This window comes from Choloepus didactylus, chromosome 16 (genome assembly GCF_015220235.1).
Source record: "Choloepus didactylus isolate mChoDid1 chromosome 16, mChoDid1.pri, whole genome shotgun sequence".
Classification (NCBI taxonomy): domain Eukaryota; kingdom Metazoa; phylum Chordata; class Mammalia; order Pilosa; family Megalonychidae; genus Choloepus; species Choloepus didactylus.
The window spans coordinates 75,786,900-75,797,685 of NC_051322.1; the positions used below are offsets into that span (position 1 = coordinate 75,786,900).

The 10,786-nt window shown below is 33.1% G+C and overlaps 1 pseudogene; it reads right to left on the reverse strand.

Annotated features, from left to right (window-relative positions):
- Positions 1-492: 492 nt before the first annotated feature.
- Positions 493-9,989, reverse strand: LOC119511333 (annotated as a pseudogene).
- Positions 9,990-10,786: the final 797 nt, after the last annotated feature.

Genomic DNA, 10,786 nt, shown 5'->3' on the forward strand with positions numbered 1-10,786 from the left:
ATTGAAATTTTGATTGTTTCATTTGACAATGTGTGAATGGATCAATTTTCATAATCTTTATCAGGAATTATTGCATTTTTTAACTGTGGTAAGAACTTCAGTTTAAATGATGAATGGACTGCACAGAGTCCCTAGTTCCAGTAAGGCCACTGTTTAGTGGAATAGACAAGAAAACAGACTCTATGTGGGAAAAGTAAGAATGAAACCTAAGTAAGAATGAAACAAAATATAAATTCCCATCTGAAGCATGAGCAGAAGTTAATCATCTCTTAGTGGTAGATTTTGATTTGAAAGCAAGGAAGTAATTTCTATATTTCTATATGCCTTACTAATGGATTCTTAACCATCCCTATGATGGCAAATAGTACAAGGATAAAGAAATGTCAGATATAGTATACATTGTCTATAACATAATTTATTGTTACCAAACCCTACAGTGAATTTTAAATAGAAATTGTGTACATATTTTCCATGTTTTCTTTATGTTCTTTTTTACCTCTTCTTCCTCAAACTGTAGATCATGAGAATCAGCATGGGTATCACAGGGATATAAAATGCAGAGGCCATTTTATCACTATCAAAGGAATGACTGGATTTGGGCTGGACAAACATAAAGACTAGAGTTCCATAGAGGATCACCACCACTGTCTGGTGAGATCCACATGTGGAGAAAGCTTTGTGTCTGCCCTCTGCAGAGTTCATCCTGAGGATAGCCATGAGGTTCAGCATGTAGGATGTGAGAACTGTCAGAAGAGATGGCACCAAATTAAAAGCTGAAAAGATAAGTGTTACCAATTTAATTTCATGTGTGTTTGAGCAGATCAGGGATATCAAGTACAGAGTATCAGAGTAGAAATGCCTGATATCATTACAGCCACAAAATGACAATAAGAAAATTTTATGATGAACAGGAAAGACACAAAAACACTGTAGAGATAAATTATCATCACCATCTGGTGATATACTCTTTCTGACATGATGACTGTGTAGATCAGATGGTTACAGATGGCCACATAGCAGTCATATGCCATTGCTGATAAAATGAAAATTTCACTAATGATACACACAGTGAAGAAAATGAACTGGGTAGCACACCAATTAAATGAGATTGCATGCTGATTTGCAAGAAAATTAAATAACAGTTGTTGAATAACCAAGACCAGTGGATGCCAGATGTCTGAGGAAATAGTACATGGGTGTTTGTAGCCTAGAGTCTAACATGGTGAGGATGATCAAGCCCAGGTTACCCACCACTGAAGCCATGTAAACAATGAGGAAGAGACCGAATAGTGGAGTCTGCAGCTCAGACTGAGCTGTGATTCCAATTAGAATGAATTCATTCAGAATTTTTAGGTTGGTTTTTGTCCATCCGGTCCACTCAACAAGACAACTATATTGGAAATGATTATAGGAAGAATCAATAACTTTTGGAAAACATGACTGAAAAACATATATTTATATAATTTGCATAAGATGAATCCATAGCAACAATTTCAGAGTGTTCACTATTATTTTGTAAATTGACATCAGTAGTCAGAGGAAAGAATTATTCAAAAAAAATTTGAGTGGTATGCATCATCAGTAGGATAGACACATTGTTATCGTCACTCAATAATTTTACTGTTCCTTGAAGAAAATTCCTTAGAAAATGGTATTCTTACTGTGCCAATGATTTATCCCACAGATTGTTAGTCACAAAATGTTAACCATATTTTTGAAGAGATTGTAGCATTAAAACTTCCCATGGGATTCTGGAAAGACAGAAAGAAAAAGAGAAAGAAGGAAGGAAAAAAGGAAAGGAGGAAGGAAGGAAAGAAAGAAAGATAGAAAGAAAGAATGAAAGAAAGAAAGAAAGAGAAAGAAAAAAAAGAAAAGAAAAGAAAAGAAAAAAGAAAAGAAAAGAAAAGAAAAAAAAAGAAAAAAAGAAAAGTGAAGGGTAGTATTTCGAAAATACAACTCTTGTGGCAAATGGGTTCATTGTAATTGAGACAATAAATTAGACATTTATACTTTTGGCAGTAACTTTTTTGTTTGTTTCTTCTTAGGTATGAAAATTATATAATGTTTTACTAGTATAATGTTTTGATTTATGAGATGAATGCTTAAATATTAAGTGAGTAATGTTTGATGATGTTTGCTAATTACATTAAAATGTTTAGCATTTTAACCTCTCTCTGTCAGACACACACAGTGGATTTTAATACCTGTTGAATTGATCTTAGTGGTAAATGGATTACAGTTGCATTGTTCTTCCTATTTTATTACATACTTAAAACAATACATAATAAATTTTACGAAAGCCTATAGAAAAATGTAGAAAGTCCTATTTCATAAAGTAGCCATATGAAATCCATTATAAATCCAGATAAAATAGGTTAAAACAAATAATGTCCTTAAGAAAGGTTGAGCAGCAACATAAATAAGAAAACTGTGACAGACTACTTTATATTATTTTCTTTCTTTTTTAAGGTAATTTTGAATGGGCACAAAGAATCTTTTGTATCTCCCAATTAGGCATGGAAAAGGCTGAACATTGGGGGATAAAGTAGAACTACAGAGGAAATTGCAATAGCCTTTCTAAAACTTTTTTAATAAAAGAAAACCTACAATGGATTTAACAATTAAGTGTAGAAGTATATTATAATGAAAATAAACTGCCCCCAGTTCTACCTCTCAGCCTCCCCATTCCCTTTTCCCAGATTGCATGTTCATAAAGCAAATGTGGATGGAAAAAGATCATATTAACTGTTTCTCATTTTACTATTCCTCATGATTACATCATTGTTCCTAAAGCATTTCTTCAATATTTATTTATTTATCAGTTCAGAGATTGCATTCTAAATATCTGCTATGTCAGATAAGAATTTAGCAAACACATATCAGCTCCTTCAATCAACCCTAAATAGTCATATAACTAATTTAATTTCCTTTGAATCTTCATTGATTCAACATTAGACACCAAACCAATCCTTTGATGATATTTCCATAGTTGGATACCACTTACATATTACAACCATCATGGATGTAGTCTGAGAAAAGTGGATTGACAAAAATTCTTAATTTTTGACTTATCTACATAAGCAAGAATTTATAGTGTGAAATTATTTATTCTACTGTGAATTAAGGTATATATGTAATTATTAAAAACTTTATAATTGGCATTTTTACCTAAATTCCTAATGTGAATCTCCAATATTAAAGCTCACAGTACAATAAACGAGCAATGATCAAAACCATAGATCCCTCTGAGGGCTAGATAGATACCATGAAATTTATCAAGTAATCTAGTATATGGAAGTAGTGTTAACTAAAAGAAACAGAAGTACACATCCCATTTGTGATCATTAAACTTCCAGTTTTTGTTTTGTTTTAATCTGGCCCAGACAAAAGATATTTGTTTCACAGATATGGTCAATAACATACCTCTGAGACTATTTTGTAAAATCTATGTGTTCCTAGATTCAAATTCTATCTTTCTATCTTTATTTATATTCCTTCAAATAAAGACACTACACCTTGTAATACAATTGAGTTGATGACTGAATCACAATGCAATTGACAATATTGTGAAACATAGACATTATTAATTTAAAAATTCCTTTCACAGATAGATTTCAATAAAAATCTTAGAGTAGGGATCTTTAAAACCATATCCCTTGACTAATGAAGTGATTAAACTGTCAAAAATTGTCATGAAGAATAAAGAATTTGTGAACTAAATAATCTAAAAAAAATATCCAGTGTCCATGGTAATGCTTTAAAAAGACAGAAACTTTTAAATAATGTTTAGAGAATGCTGGGGTGTTTCAACATACTGGCCTACTCTGATGTTCCCCAGAAAAACCTGTTCTTAAAACAAATTCATTCCCATGGATGTGAACCCATTGTAAATAGGATATTTTAGTGAGTAGGATCTTAACTTGAGATGTGACACATCTTATTCTGGGTGAGTCTTAATCCTCTTACTGGAGTCCTTTATAAGAGAACAAAAGACAGAGAGAAGACACAGAAAAGACAAGAGAGACAGAGAAGCTGAGAGAAAAAAAAGTCAGAGAAGCTTAGAGAAGGACACACAGAAGCTAAGAGAGACAGAAGCTACAAGAGAGAAACACACAGAGGTTAGGAGAGGAAGCCATTGAAGCCAGAATCTGGAAGCAATGAAACCTGAGGAGAAGGGACAGACCATCAGGTGTCCCATGTGCCTAACCATGTGACAGAGGTGCCCCACATTACCAGCAACCTTTCTTGAGGAAGAAGGTATCTCTCTGTTTATTCCTTGATTTGGAAATTTTCACAGCTTCCAAATTACAGACATATAAATCAACAAATCTCCTTTGTAAAAGCCAACTCATTTCTGGTATGTTGCATTTAGTCAGTTTTAATGAACTAAAACAACTACCACCCCCCATTCACCAGCTCCAAGGTGATTGTTGTTCTACATTCCTGGGGCTTCTTGATGGTTTCACGGGAAACATACATCCTATTCTCTAACAACCATGGTAGTTTGTTTTGATCTGTCTGGTAGATCCCTGAGGAATTGGCTCAGAGGCTTATATTTGTTTCACCCATCTCAGAGCTTTCTAAGGGCTATCAAGTCCACCTGACTGACTAACATTTATCAAAATACTTAAAGGCAAATGCACTACCTTAAGTGCCTGGGGAAAGAGATAACAGACAGGGCAAGCATCAGAGGAAATCCTGGGGATGGAGATACTTGGGTATCAGTGATTTGAAAATTTTCACATACACAGGGAATCTAGAAAGAGTATGTATGCACAGAACTGAGTGTATGCATAGAAAATACCTGAGAAAATCCTAAGCTTTCATCTCTGACTAAATTTTAGATTCCATGAAAGCAATAAGTGAAGGCTAGCGCAGAGTTGTAAATGACCAGGCTAAATGTTGAAGTGCCTAAACTCACAGTTAATCTGCAAATATCAGCAATTTTCTTTTGTATTCATTTAAGGAAATCTCTATCAAATCATTAGTTGATCACTTAAACTAATGGGAATGAAGCTGAATAAACACACATTTAAAATAAGATAGTCTTTGAGAAGTAGTTTTAAAAAGTCACTGAACAAACATCTGCAACACACAGCCATGAGGAGAAATAAGAATTTGATTTCAAGAGTTGCCACATATAATGTTGAAATACACAAACACCAGTTTTCAAGAAAAATTTATGAGACTTGAAAATAAACAAGAAAAAATGACCCATTCACATGAAAAAAAAAATAGAGAGAAAGTATCCTCGAGAAAGCACAAATATTGGAATTACTAGACAAAGACTAGTATCAATCATCTTACATATGTTCAAAGGATTAAAGGAAACCATGGAAATGCACTAAGGAAACCAGGAGAAATATGTCTTACCAAACAGAGTATTATTAAAGAAACAGACATTATAAAAAAGAACCAAATGGAAAACTTAGAAATAAAAAAACTACTATGAATGAAACAAAACATTCACTAGTCCAGTTCAACAGCGCATTTGATAGAGAAAAGAAAGAATCACTGAACTTGAAGATAGGTCATAGGAAACTGTCCACTCTGAGGATCAGAAAGAAAATGAAGAAAAATAAACAGAGCCCAAGAGAATTGTGGGACATCATCAAACTTACCAACATAAGCATAATGAGTGTCCAAGGAGAGGAAGGGGAGATAGGGATGGAATGAATATTTGAAGAGATACTGGTTGAAAATGAGTATGATGAAAGACATGAAGCTGTACATCTAAGATAATGAACTCCAAGTAGGTAAAAATCAAAAAGATTAAAAATGACATACTATGTTCTCTAAATGTAACTACATAGATAGATAAAAAAGCCAGTATTATTTTATTTTTGGTAAGTAGCTCGTGTGTGTGTGTGTGTGTGTGTGTGTGTGTATGTACACATACACACACACACATATGATTTACAAGGCAAACACATAAGATGGTCATTTTAAATCTACATTAATGGGCCCACATTGTGTAAAGGCATAACTTGTGAAATAACAAGGGGAAGCAAACCTGTATAAAATCAGATATTAATATACAATTTATGCTAAGTTGGTACTAATTCAAATGTGATTGTTATTTAAATTTATAAATTTAAAAATAGTAATTTCACTCTCCAGGGTAAAAACAAAGAAAATTACTAAAACATATCCAGAAAAGCAATTAGAAAGAAATTAAAATGATCCTCAAAAAATCAACTAAATACAAAGAAATGAGTAATGGAGGAAACTGAGGAAAAAAGTTATACATCAATCCATGAAAAAGATATAAGTATTATAAACAAATACACACCTAATAACAGAATGCAAACTACCTGAGGCAAAACTTGACAGATTCAAAGGGAGAAATTGTTCTACAATAATAGTTGTAGACCCAAAACACATTTTGGGGGCTCACATTTCAATACATAACAAACATAGCTTCTCGCTGTCATGCCACTATAAAACCAGGACATAAGAAGAAATAAGAGAAGCCAAATCATTCCCTGGAGCCAATCCCCTAACCCCAGTACAAATTTCAACACCAAAATAAATGACCATACATATATAAATGGTCATTTATCATACATATATATTTCTACTCTGAGAGATTAAGAAAATATGCATTTCAGCACATTTATTTAAATATCAAAGTAATTTACAGAAAGAGCACCTGGAACCACTAAATAAATCAGTATTTTATGCCAAGTACATATTTTGCAAGGACAGTTCTTCACTTAAACCTGCAGTGGTACAGGTTTTTATCTTAGTTCTGATTTCCTCTAGATGCATGTTAGTCATTCAAATGATAATTTCATGACATTTCAAAAACTCCTCTAAGCTTTGGGGGTAACATCCAGGGGCAGTCCTAGTACTCTTTAGATATTGTGGTGTGGTTGAGACAGGTTATACTGAAACATATACTTTAATATTTTCATTTGGCCTCACATCCAGGTAAAAGAGTACCTTGCAAAAGATATTGATCATTTGAATTATAATTGGTAAATATGGAAAATATGTGAAATACACAGGGCATATTCAAAACTGAATAAATGCAAGGAACATAGAAAATATTGATAATATATATTTTTTAATTTAAAGGCAAATGGAAAGCACTGTGGAAATCTTGAGGTTAATTCTGCCATAAATCTGATTAACTACAAATGACAATATCAAGTTTGACATCTTGTTTCTGGGTTCAAATGAAAGACAATAATCATGAAAATCTTAGGAATGTGGGTGTGGAATTTCCCCTCCTCAGAAGCTGCATGTTTGTACTGTCCAAAATGTATCAATTAACTAGTGAAGGCTTGGATGTAAATATTTATCTTTTCTCAAAAAACACAATAAAAGTTGTTGAAATACCACAAGAGCCCAGAAATTCCAGTTAGGAAAGCAGATTTTAAGGTATGTGGCTAAGTCATTTAGATCAATTATTAGAGACTACAGGGTTAAATGAAAGATAGACAGAGGCTAGAAATAGTTATTGGAAATCTGAGGGATAATCCCTGTTTTAGATTCCTAGGCTGCTCAAGTACCTTGAAATGGGTTGGGTTAAACATAGGAATTTATCAGCTTATGGTTTTAGGCTGGGAAAAAGTCCAAGTCATGGCATACTTAAGTCAATCCTTTCTTCCCAAAGACCAATGTTCTGGTGCTGGCTGCTGGCCATCCTTGGCTCCTCTCACATGGCAAGGCACATGGTGGCACCTCCTGTTATCTCTCTTCATTTAGCAATTCAGCTTCTTGCTTCTTGTGGATTTCTTGCTCTCTCTCTCTCTCTCTCTCTCTGAATTTCATTACACTTACAGAAGACTCCAGTTACAGAATTTAAACCCATCCTGACTGAGGTGGGCTATAGCTTTCTAGCTGAAGTAACCTCATTAAAATTGTTCACAGCCACATGAATGAATTTGATGTAAGAACCTGTTTTTCTGGGGTACATACTGCTTCGGAACACCACAGTCCCATAATCAGAGGTGGGGGGGGGCTTAACTTTAATGAGAAATACATCTGTGCTGTCTGTGTGCTCCTAACACAACCCAATAAGAATTTATGGGTTTCTTTCCACATTTGAGACTCACTCTCAAGAGAAGGCATACATTTTATTAATTTTGTCTAAATCATCTGAAATCTTCAAAGCAAATCAATGTAATGGGATATCTACTAATTACAAATGACACCTTTATATTTCACAAAAGGACTTTTTTTAAATAATTTTCCACAATTCCCTTGGTTGTCTCCTCTGCTGCCAACTAGAGATTTGGAATCAAAATATTGCACCTGTAAGAGACCTGTTGTAATTGGTCTTGTAACCCTTAATAGTGTCCTTTTATTAAAGTGACATATTAATAGCTTTATGGCTGAGGAAACATTGGAGAAGTGTTTAAACACTGCCTTGTATATTGTTTTAAAAACTATGAGGAAAAAATAATGTATTTTTGTGTAGCATTTTCCCCTTATATGTTGTATTTTTAATTTATTGAAATTTAATATACATATAAAGAAATGCACATAAATAAGTGTTTAGAAATTTGGTACATCTCTATAACCAGAATTGAAACAATAGTAGTAACAACAGTAAACATTATCAAGACCCCAGAGGAATCCCATATTCTTCCCTTGACTATGATGCCCAACTCACCAAAAAATGTTTCCACTGTTCTCAACTCTATCAGCATATGTTGGTTTCTTATTTTGTTCTCTTTACATAGTAGTTACAATTTATGTATTGTATTTGTTGCTACTGTTCTTTCACTTAACTCATTTTTGTATGCAGCTTCATTTATGAGTGTACCACAGATTTAATTATCATTCTGTTGCTCAATATGAGGATTGTTATTGCTTTTTGTTTTTATGACTAGTACTGCTATTTATATTCTATAAATATATATTATATTCTGATGAACATAAAAATGTATCCATATACTTCCTTGGCCTGGATTTGCTGTCATAGGCCTGGATTTTCTGGGTCATAGGGCATACGTATTCTGCATTAGTAAGCACTACCAAACAATTTTCCATAGTTATTATACCAATGTACACTCACATAAACAGTGCATGGTAGTAATGGGTGTTCAATACCCTTGTCATCATTTAATATTTTTTGTCACTATTTAGCCTTTCTCAATGTATGGGCATCATTGTAGTTTTCATTTTATTACCCTGATGCCAAAAGACATTGAGGGCCTTTCATATATCTAACAGCCACTGAGATATTTTCTTTTGAAAAGTGCTCTTTTTCCCATCTTTACATTGTGTTCCGTGACAATTATTTATTGATTTGTAAGGATTCTGTTTTATATATGGATAGGAGTCTTTTGCCAAATATAAACATCTACTTATGTGTGTTGCATAGAAGTACTATTTATTTTGATGACTAGAATTTCTTAAAACAGTCCAATTAATCTTTTATATTATATGAAAAGTAGTTTGTGTGTTGTTTTAAAAATGATAAATGTTCTAATAACACAATTATATTTACCTGTATTTTTTCTCTAAAATATTTATTGTTTGAGTTTCACATTTAAATCTTTAATACATCTGCAAATAATTGTGTATAGGTTGTGAGGAAATGACCTGATTCTTCTTTTTTTTCAAAATAGATATAAAAATTACCTAACATTATTTATTGAAATGTTCTTTTATAGTTTGGGAAACAGTGATGCCTTTATTATAAATTAGGTGTAAGTGTGGCTCTATTTTTTGGACTCACTCTTCTGTTTTATACGTCAGTCTATTCTTTTGAAAATGGCATGGATATATTAATTACTATAGTTTTATTAATCATATCTGATAGTGTGGCTTCCACATAATTGATAGCTTTTTTTTTTGTTTATGGTATGAGATAATGATCCAAGTTCATTATTCTCCCATAATTTTGATATCATTTTTTTTCTTTATGGCATAATTATCCATTTTCATTTTTTTTCTCCAGATGTATACCCAGTTTTCACAGCATCACTTGCTAAAGAAGTTATTCTTTCTCCATTGAGTGGACTTGGCCTCATTGTTGAAAAACACTTAAAAATAGATGTGGCTGTCTATTTCTGGACTCTCAATTTTATTCCATTGAACTGAATGTCTATCATTATATCTGTCACATACTGTTTTGATTACTATAGCTTTTTAGTGAGTTTTTAAATCAGGAAGTATGAGTCTTCCAACATTGTTCTTCTGTTTCAAGATTGTTTGTGTATTCATGGCAAACAGCATTTCCATATATATATTAGGAGATTGACTTTTCCATTTATGCTGAAAAAAGATTCTGTAATTTTAAGAGGGACCTGCATTAAGTTATGAGATCAATTTGAATAGTATTGCCATCCATCTTAGTTTGCCAGGTTGCTATGTCAAATGCCATACAGTGGAGTTGACTTAAATAATTGGAATTAATGGCTCCACAGTTTCAGAAGTGAGAAGGTTTGCTTCCTCTCAGGGTCAGTGGCATACTGGTGCTTGCTCACTGACAATCTTTGGGGTTTCTTGGCTTTCCCACTGCATGACATTGCCCTTCCCTTTCTCTTCCGAGTTCCTGCTGACTTCCTGCTTCAGGCTCTTCACTATAATTTTCCCTTTATAAAGCCTCCAGTAATCCAGATTAGGATGTACCTTCTTTCAATTAGGTCATACCTTAACTAAAAGTGAAATCTTCAAGAGTTCCTATTTACAATAGTGTCACACCCACAGTGATGTGGGTTAAGTTTAAGAACATATATAGATCTATACTGGGGTAAATAATTCAACCCACCATGTCTTCTTAACAATATTAAGTGTTTCAATCCATGAATATGGTTGTTTTTCCATT